We start from the raw sequence: 10,134 nt of genomic DNA on the forward strand, positions 1-10,134 counted from the left end.
ACATTTTCAGTAATCATCCTATAGGCCAATGATCTTGACCTGTTTGTTCTGTTTTAACTCATGCTATGTTTAAAAATTCAACAGAGGTTGCCTGCCCTAATAATAATTTTAAAATTTGGGATGTTCTGTAACCTATTGGTCATTCCATGTATTGAAAATAGGACAGTAAAGCATGGTCTTCAGGAATCTGCTATTTTAAGGGGAGTTGTAGTCACTCAAAGATATAATTATGACAAGTGTGAGGCATATGCTTATAACTGAGACAGGAGTATTCCAATTTGTGGCCAGACTAGACAATTGGGTGGCTCTCACTCTCAAACTAAAATAAAAAGAGATGAGGACATAGCTAACTGGTTGTGCAATTGCTTCACATCTACAAATGCCTAGGTTCAATTCCCCATTATCACTAAAAATTGATTATGCCAAAATAGTAAGCTCAGAGATAAATACATGCAGAACATCCTACTAAAATTATTTAATCAAAATATTGTAGGATAAGGCATTGATCTTGAAAACACATTTGTCCCAATAATACATGTGGTATCTTAACATAAATCTGAATATACCAACTTGTGAAGTGTATTTAAAATATGATCAGAGCTAGGATGATTGAAAGTTATTTAAAGATAAGGATTTTTTTTTACTATTTTTATCTTTTCAACTGAGAAGAGCATCACGTGTATAATCAGGATTCAGTATGTTATTTGTTTTACTCATTCTTTACCCCCCTCTCTATTCCGCAAATATCTCACTGCACCTGGAAAACTGTTGAGTATATAATTCCAAACAGAGTGACAGGATGTCTTGGTCTGATGGAATTTACAATCTACGATTGCTAGAGTTCTAGAAATCCCTTTAAATTGCATTTGCATTTTAATACACATCTGTTGAACACCTATTGTTATAAAATATATGCAATATTTCAGTGTTATAAATATCACCTACTGTTTTTGTAACTGTCTCCTCTCATAGAATATTTACTTCCCCCTCATGAACCATTATTTTTATTTCCAATTCATTTCATATAGGACTTACTGTGTGAGAAAAGCAAAATACTGAATATTTGCTCTTTAGTTCTTGGCTCAGAATGAGAACTTAAAGGTTATTTTAAGGAAAATTCTAGAAACACACTTACCATTTCTGAAAAGCATGAACTTCAATAGCAAAGGTATAAGTAAATATGTCTAATTTAGACATTTCTTCAGATTAATAGTCAATCATTATTGTCAGAAAACAGCTACCAATCTGCTAACTTTCTACCACTGAATGAAGGCTCTAAATCAGGAGTGTCCAACCTGCAGTTCCTGGCCTACAGGTGACCCTGGATTCAAACCCAACAGAATTATAAATTTTAACATTAGTGTGTGAGTTTTAGTGATATTTTTTCATGACACATGGGTGGGTGATAGCAGAACAATAGTGCCGTGCTAACTCCATATCCTACATTTGGTGCACACAATCCTTCAAATTGAAAGCGGTGTGTACCCCTCATTCCATGTGGCATTTGTGGGCACAACTTGGTGAGTAAAATGCAGCGGTTATAGATATTAGTATTTCAACCTGCCTAGCTGTATATGTGCCTCTGAAGGCAAGTGTTGGTTGTTATCATGTAGATAAGTGAGTTTTCTTATTTACTAAACTTAAGCTTGTTGTGCTGTTTTGTAAAAGGTAAGTTAAAATAGGTTTTGTGTAGCTGTGGTATAGGAAGCCCAAAAGTGTACTGAATAGTTTTGTTGCCAGTGATACTGTTATAATCACGTATACAACATAGCTAATACTAGAAATATATTAAAAAGGAAATTTTGCTTCTTATTTATACTAATTAGATTATATAATTTGCATATGGCTTGTAGTGGTTAATGGACTGGGTCAACTTGAGACATTTAGAAGCTTAACTAAATCGACTTAGCAATTGAATACTCTATAGAACACCCACCCTAGGGTGACTCATCTCCTGGATTGTAAAAAGGGGAAGGAAGAAGGATGGATGAGGTTCTGTTCTTTGAGTAAGCTTCAGTCTTTGCCTTTAGTTTGGACACTGTTTCCTGGTTTCTAGGGCAAACTCTTTGGCTTCTGCCTTGGATCTTTCATACTTGCGGTGTAGACTCTCCATGCTTCCGGTGTAGACTCATTGGCCTGCTGGTGAGAAGTTTCACAGGACATTGCAGTGAACTCCAGACTATGGATTGAATCCTTCGGCCTCCGGCTTGCAGACTCTCTGCGCACTTCTTTATCCAGCTCTGTGGCTGACCTGCAGAAGCCAATCTTGTAATTTCTTATACTTTCGTATATCTCATGCTAGTAAAATCCTGACTAATGCATGGCCAAGACCCTTCCTCTTCATTCACTGTAGTCCAGGCAAACCAAATATGCTCTGAGTAATAACAGCACACTCACGAAGCCCACATCTCCCTGCCACAGCCTTCTTTGAGATTTTGTCTTCAGTAAGGGCTTATGCTGAAGAACGGGGATATAGTTTGTCCATGGCTGAGATGGGTTCTGAATTCCATGCATGGAGGGCTAAGAAGGTTCCATGTTTGCAGCCATCCTCACTCTCCCCTTCTGTTCCTGCAGGGTGTGCTTGTTGGCACTCCGTCCTACCTCAGGGCCACTTCTTGCTGCCAGGTGGGCCACCTTGTGCATCTAGAGCAGTTCTAGGAAGCCCTGCTCTCCCCTACCCTCATGACCACAGAACACAGGCTCTTTTATCTTACAACACCAGAACAAAAGGGGTCTTTTACAGCCCTTTTCCAGATGAAGACATCCTCTCCTCCTATGTTTGCCTCAAAGGTATCAAGGTGCATTAACCATTCTGAGAGACAGAACAGTTGTGTAGTAATGGCAGGGAAGAGGCAGAAAGGAAACAAGTTCTTATTAGAACAGAGAGGGACAGGTTGGTGGAGGGCAAATGAAGAAGGAAAAATATGAAGCATAAAAACAAGTGGAATTTTTTGTTTGGTAAACTAGAGAAATCATGAAGCATTCATGTGTGTGTCAGCTGCTGACCTCATGTCGTGTAACAAAACGCCCAAGAACTCAATGGCATGAAAGCACAAATGCTTCCTTCTAGCTCATCGGTGCAGATGAGACTGTGGGGGATGTGCCTGGCAGGGTTTGGCTTGGGTCATGTTTGTGTCTGTGTTTTGACCAAGTTTGCTCATGTTTGTTGACTGGCTCTGTTCCACATGTTCCTCTGTTTCTCAGAGGCTTGTGAGATGCTCTGGGCATGTCCTTTTCATGGTGATGGAAGAGAGCAATGTAAGAGGTCATGGTCAGGAGACTCTTGAGTCTTCCCTTGTATCACACTCACCAACACCTCATTGGCCCAAATTAAGGCCCAGAGCCAGACTGGAGCACGCTGTAGGTGCACACCACATAGATCAGGGGCTGGGGAAAACCCAGAGCATTATGCAACTTTATTAAAAGATTGCTAAGTTTTACCTAACCTCTGCCCACATCTTCAAATATGCCACTTGGAAACTATGGCAGTGTAAGGACTGTGATATTAATTCTCAGGATCCAAACATTCTCAAAATTACCCTCTAGCCATTAATTATGTGGCAAAATAAAGAGTGTCATATTTTTAAAAATCCTTAGAGATCTTTTATTTCCATCTGGTTATAGGGAAACTGAGAACAAACCAGACAGTTAGTAAAAAAAAAAAAAAAAGCTCATATTAGAAACTGAATTCCAGTCCATTAAACTCCCTATTTTATTTTGGACTTTATGTAGCTTTATAATGGCAGACAGAATTAAAATCCCATTTTACAGATTGTTAACCAAGAGATGAAGTTACATCCTGTGGTCAGATAGGAATTCAGGACCTGTTTTGCTTGGCCAGTTGTCTATTCCATTCTTGCCCTTTCACTATGGTGTATCCAACTAATTTGGAAAGAGGAAGAAGTGTACGTTCCTCAGAAGCCATAATGCTGTGAAGCAGAGGTGTGATACAGGCCTTACAAATTAGATATTTGCTCGTAACATGATCTGGCCCTAAGGAAAGCCAACCAGGCTGGGGCTGGCCCGCGTGAGGAGTCAAGCTGCAGGAAGGGGAATAATCCCCCTTTATATGGCACTGGTGAGACTGCACCTGGAAAACAGGCCCCTGTTCCAAGCTTCAGTACCCAGGCCATGTGGACAGGGAGAAAGCAACTGTATGATTCATTCTGAGTGGAGGAAATGACTTAGGGGGGAGGAGAGATTAAAGTGCTTAGTGATTTCACTTTCCTTTCTCTGAAAGAGACCTCTAAAGTGCAGAGAGGCTCCAGTGGCTGGCCCAGTGGGTTCAGCTGGGTCTTTGAAGCCAGAGGTCCACAGGATTTGGCTCAGTGACTCCAATTCCATATCATGTCCTCCACTTCCTCCTCTACTCTCCTTTCATTTCTCTAGTTTCTCCTCAGATTTTCTTAAGTCTTTCATACTTTGAGCGCTTGCATCTCTTCTTTCTTTTGCTTCGTAGTTGCTCCTGCCTTCTTACCATTGCCTTAGTGAGTACTGCCTGGACCACAGGACAACATGTTACCTGCTCTACATCTGCACAGCCTCTAGCCCTCTGGGCTTGGCATTCGTGTGAGACCAGTGTTTCTTTCTAAGGTACCAGGAGCTGTCTGTATGTTATTATCAGTTCACACAATGCTGGGCGCACTGCAGACATTGATGAATACATGTCAAAGGAGTGCGGACCAGTTGGCAGTTTGTGCTGGGCATACGACTGGTCTTCAGGCCTGTGCTGTCCACGTGGGATGCACAACTCCCTGTCCTGGCTCAGTCAGAGGCAGTGGGAAGGATAGTGAGTTAGGGTGCAGGACACGTGAATTCTAATCTGGATGTCCCGTTTATTGGTTACATAACTGGAGGAAAGTCACTGGCCTTCTCTGAGCCTTTGTTTCTTGGTCTATAAATGGAGGGATATCAGAGCCTTTCCAATAAGGATGCCATGAGAATTAAATGCAACATATCTTTAAAGCCATTTTGTGTTCACAAATCTGAGGTCGTCCTGACTTTTCTCTTTACCAGTTATGCTGCTGAATTTCTGGGATACGGAACAATCGTCCATCCAAAATTCTAAGCTGTGTAAGGAGATGTAGCACAGGTGGGAGATAGTAGAGAGGAGGTGGTTAAAAGGGTCAAGAGTGGTCACACACTCCCCACCTGGCTGTAAATTCAAACGTTGGATGTTTCTGGGAAGTTGTGGTAGAAACCCATGCATTAAGACAAGCACCAGCCATGTGAAATCCAGCAGAAAGCTTGGGCTGGAGCTACATCCTGGTTCCGGTGGTCATTAGTATCCATCTTTCACCCCAAGACAGAGCTAGCCAAGTGCATTTCCTTCTCACTGTATAGATATAGCTGCCGAGGCCCAGACATCTCTGCGTGCTCTAGGTTGCAAGGCTGGTATTTGCATTTAATTAAACTTGATTCTCTTCACTTGGGGTTATGAGGGTGTGAGGGAACCTCAGGGTCAGCAGCTTTCAACATTTTCACAGCTGCTTGTTACTCACATGCTTATGAACTGCCCCTTGGGCTGCAGGGCCTTGTTCATGCCAACTGTCCCTTGGCAAGGAGAAAGAAATAATTGCCATTCAAAACAAAAATTGATCCTAGACTCTTTCAGTCCTTCTGAGGAGTGTTTGACTTAATTCAAGTTTGGTTATATGATTATTTTGTTTAGGAAAGTAATTGAATAGGTAGGCCAGGCTGGGAAAAAGACCAGCAGACTTGTGCTCTACCCAGGGATGTGGCTGAGAGATTGGACTTGGAGTCACCTTGATGGAGTGAAGGCTGCTGCCAGCCCTAAATAATAGCAAGACATTTTCTCTTTGCAGCAGCAGTGTCTATGGGTGTTATAGTTTGTCTTTAGATCTCCCCCCAAATCCTCATGCCATCATAGGTGGCACTTTTTCAGTGGTCCCTAAATCTATAGAGTTTGTGATAGATTCATGGTACAATGCTAGATTTAAGGGTGCTAGGATTAAAGGTGAGTGATTAGTAAATCATTTCACTGGATGATTTGGCACCCCACTATTCCTGGGAACATGGGTAAGATATAAGGGAAGGAAAGAGCTGTGTTGCTTTGCTACCTTCTGCCTGCCATGAATTGTTTCTCCTCTGCATTGCTTGTCTGCTGTGCCACCCAATCTTGGAACCAGATGATTATGGACTGAAAATTTTACACACTATGAGCTAACTCTGTCCTCTCTGACTTTGGGTGTCAGATATTTTGTCTCCGCAGTGAGAAAGAAATAGCTAAGACAATGGATGAGATTTGTGCTTTCTCACCTGGATTCTTATGCAAATTATCAGAAGTGCAATTGACTATAGGATAATGCATAGCATACCAGGGCTGAGCAATAGATATTGGCTGTCTTATTCTGTCACTGGGGTCAATCCCCATCATCCACAAAGTTCATCTGTTTGATGAACTTCATTGCAATCCCCTTCTATAATTATTTATGGACAGATGAACAGTGTTAGAAAGTTGAGCCACCTAATACACAAGTCTCTAGCAGAGATGAAGTGAAGCAGTGCCTTCCCTTATATTTTAAAAAGGTGCCCTTTACAAGACCTACTTAGTGCTTTGCTTCTGCATTTTTATGACTATTGTCAGTGCTTTCACAATGTAAATTGTCCCCAAGAACAGGCTGACGTCCTGCCTACTGTTCCCAAACACAGGAAGACAGGGATGGCCTTACAGAGAAAACACATTTATTGGCTAAGTAATGTTCTAGCCTGAGTTATAGAGCTACAGGTCAAAAGCTAAATGTAAGTGAATCAGTAATATAAAATAAGTGATGTGTCTTTAAACAGAAAAAAACAGAGGCATATGTAAAAAAAGCTTTGTGTGACTGATGTGATGTTGAAAATGTGATCACTTATAGGCAGGAAACTAACCTCATATTTTCTCTAGGAACAGTGGGTCAGGTTGCTAATTCAGTTTTTGTGATGGAATCAGAACAGACCTAGAATAGCAAAGGCAATCCTGGGCAACATAGCTACAAAGCCACAAATTATGAGAATCATATATACTCTGATATCCATCCTACTGAGGAAAAACAATGGAGTGGTTGGGGTTTGTAAGGATAAATAAGTGATGTCTCCCCATTCTCTCCCTCTCTCCATCTCTTCTCCTTTCCCCTCCTCATTTCCCTCTCTCTAGGTCTTCCTCCGAAACACAGGAACCTTTGAAGAATCAATGAGCTATGAAAACCCAAAGAAAGATGCAAAATATGAAAATTCTTCTTGCCAGGAAGTGGCATATATATAAAGGGAAGAAATGTAGCTACCCTGGTAATATAGTTTCGGATGAGTTTTGACCTTCAGAAGTTCCTTCTGACCCGTACCAGAGATAAAATATCAACCCAAGTAACCTGGAGAGTAAATGCACAAAGAAAGTTTGCCACTCATGGAGGACCAACATCCTGCTGATTGTCCAATGGTAACAAATCCTAAACCACACAACCAGGGACTTTCCTGTATACTTGTGTCTAGGTTTCAGTGGTAGCTGGATCTATAGTGTGTGACTCTGGAAATTGCTAGCAATGCTAGGCCCAAGAGTGCTAGGATTAATGATGTGAATGCTACCTACCCTAGGTATTCTGGAGAAGACAAAAGGGGCAGAAATATGCTGCCTAGGTGCCTGCTGCTTTTGCTGTCTTGTAGGTGCCATGAACTGTTCTCTGCAAAACCACCCAACCTTGGAGCCAGTTGATTATGGACTGAACCTCTACAAACTGAGCTAACAAAACCTTTCTCTCTTTAACTCTGGGTGTTGAGCATTTTGTCTCAGCAAGGAGAAAAGTAGGAAAGATACTTTCAAACTGGTTTTACCATTGAAGTGGTGCAATCATTGTATTTATGCTACCAATTTTTGTTTCCTATTGGAGGACCTAAGGAAAACAGTGACTTTGTATTTTGCTGAGTCCTCTAATTTAAATGAATTTACTTTCTGTTCCTGATCAACACTGTAAAGTGAGTTTTCTTACAACACAGATGGACATTTAGCAATTTCTAAGGGCTGTACTGTCTGATGCAGACTTTGAATTGAACTGAAGCATTTTAAAGGAACATGTGACTTCTGGTAGTTATCTCTGTGTTGGGATTTTCTGATTGGTTGGTTAATGTACCAATCCATTTCTCATGATCAGGAATTTTGGATTTGAATCTCGTAACAGAAATATACATGCTGGGATCCTCAGTTAACTTTGGTTCACAGTCCCCAGTCCTTTCTTCACCTCCCCTTGTGTGCCTACCACAGCCTGTGCGTTATTTGTTCCTTTTCACCTGTGGTGAGTGTTTGCTACACAGATGGACCTCTACACTGCTTGGCTCAAAAGGGATGCAGTCCTGCTCTATAGGAACAATTTACTCAGTACACTTATTCTCACTTGGTTCTAAGAGCAGTTGTCTCCGTTCTGTAAAGTTCCCTTTCTATTTCATTTAGAAATTGTATGCTAAATTCTGAGCAGCATCAGGGAGATAAAGAGTAGGGAATTAATAGTCAATAGTTACAGCTTGCCTTCAAATGATCTGTAGTTCACTGAGTTTGCATCTTATTGCCCTGGACACACTTTCTGGTCTTCAGGGTTTATCCTTCTTTGTTTTATGTCTTTACATGACAGCACTGCCTGATCTTTTGTCATCATATCTCATCTTTCCTTCTACTCTCACACAGGAAATGTAATTCCATTTCTACATTTCATATTATTGCCCTGGACTCATTGTCAGATACATCCCTTTAATCCTGATCTCTCCGTCTCTGCCAATGCCTAGGCTTGTACTTCTGCTGCTCTCTTGTGGGTTTTCCCTTGAGTGCTGTGCTGCTAGCAAGAGCTTAGAAGGAGACTATTACCTGAAAGACAAACTAGGTTCACATTACAGGACTTTAAGAAAAACAGGAAATTTACCAATCCAAGAACTGAAGGGTTTTTTTTTTTTTTTTGGGAGGGGGGTGAAAATATTTCAGCAATGTAATCACTCCACAAGACACTTTTCTAGTGTCCTATTTTCTACATAAATTTAAGTGAGGGTTTTTTGTTTTAAGTAGTGCAAAAATTGCTTATGTTTTGATTTTTATTAAATACAATTACTCTAAGGAAAGAACTAAATTTATTTGAGAATGAGCAATAAAGCTTTGGAATTCAGAATTGCTTTGAAAATAAAAATGCAAATTTTAAAGGGAGTACACTATTCTATTCTATACAAGTGTAATTTTGGAATCCCACTATCAGAGAGTTTCTGGCAACTGTCCTTTTTGACCTAAAAATTTCAAATAAGTCACTCAACATGTTGAAATGGAACTCTTTGTCACTCTTTGCTTCACTTGCCTGTTTTGTGTTATCTTCTTATAGTATTAGCTGATGGCATCATAAAAAGAATACACACGTTCTTTAAGAAATTAAATGTCAATCGCCAGTAAAAAGTCATCAGTTGATTATTCTCTATTATTATCCTCTTTCTTGAGTCATGGTGTTTAGCAGAATTACTCTATTTTAATTCTAATAGAAAAATAATATTAAGTTATATGTTATTCCATATTGTTGACTTCTCCATTAATTTTTGCTGTGTAAAATAGGATTGTGGCTCAAACCTTTTAAATTGTGTTCCTTGATTCTTCAGACCTGGAGAGGATATTTTGATTTCTTACCTTTTCCAATAGACCTTAGGGTTTCTCAATATTGTCAATGATCTCATCTCCATTTCTCTCCCAAGTTCCATCTGTTGTACAATTTCACATTTTATATCAGAACTCTAAACTTTATTTTATACTTATACATAAATTTATGTTTTGATGTTTTCAAAACTCATGCTAAAGATGTGAAAGCAAAGGAATGTTCCTCACAATATTACTACGATGTCAATGTGCTAAGAGTAAATATACTGTAGAATCCAGTGATATGTTTGGCTTTAGAATGAAAGAAGTGTGGTCTCGGGTTATTCAGGATTGACAGAATGGCTCCCGTGTTAAACTCAGATTGACTCGCTTCTGTTCCAGTTGCTCCACATCATGCCACATTTTAGCTTGCTGTGTGCTTAAACAATGATGTTTTTTCTTGATTCTGTTTGTAAATGATGACAAAAGAGGACAACATTTTTACCATACTCATACAAGTTTCTGTGTATTTGATGTGTCTTTCT

This window comes from Cavia porcellus, unplaced genomic scaffold (assembly GCF_034190915.1).
Source record: "Cavia porcellus strain 051 isolate PalLab524CR breed Dunkin Hartley unplaced genomic scaffold, mCavPor4.1 scaffold_18, whole genome shotgun sequence".
Taxonomy (NCBI): domain Eukaryota; kingdom Metazoa; phylum Chordata; class Mammalia; order Rodentia; family Caviidae; genus Cavia; species Cavia porcellus.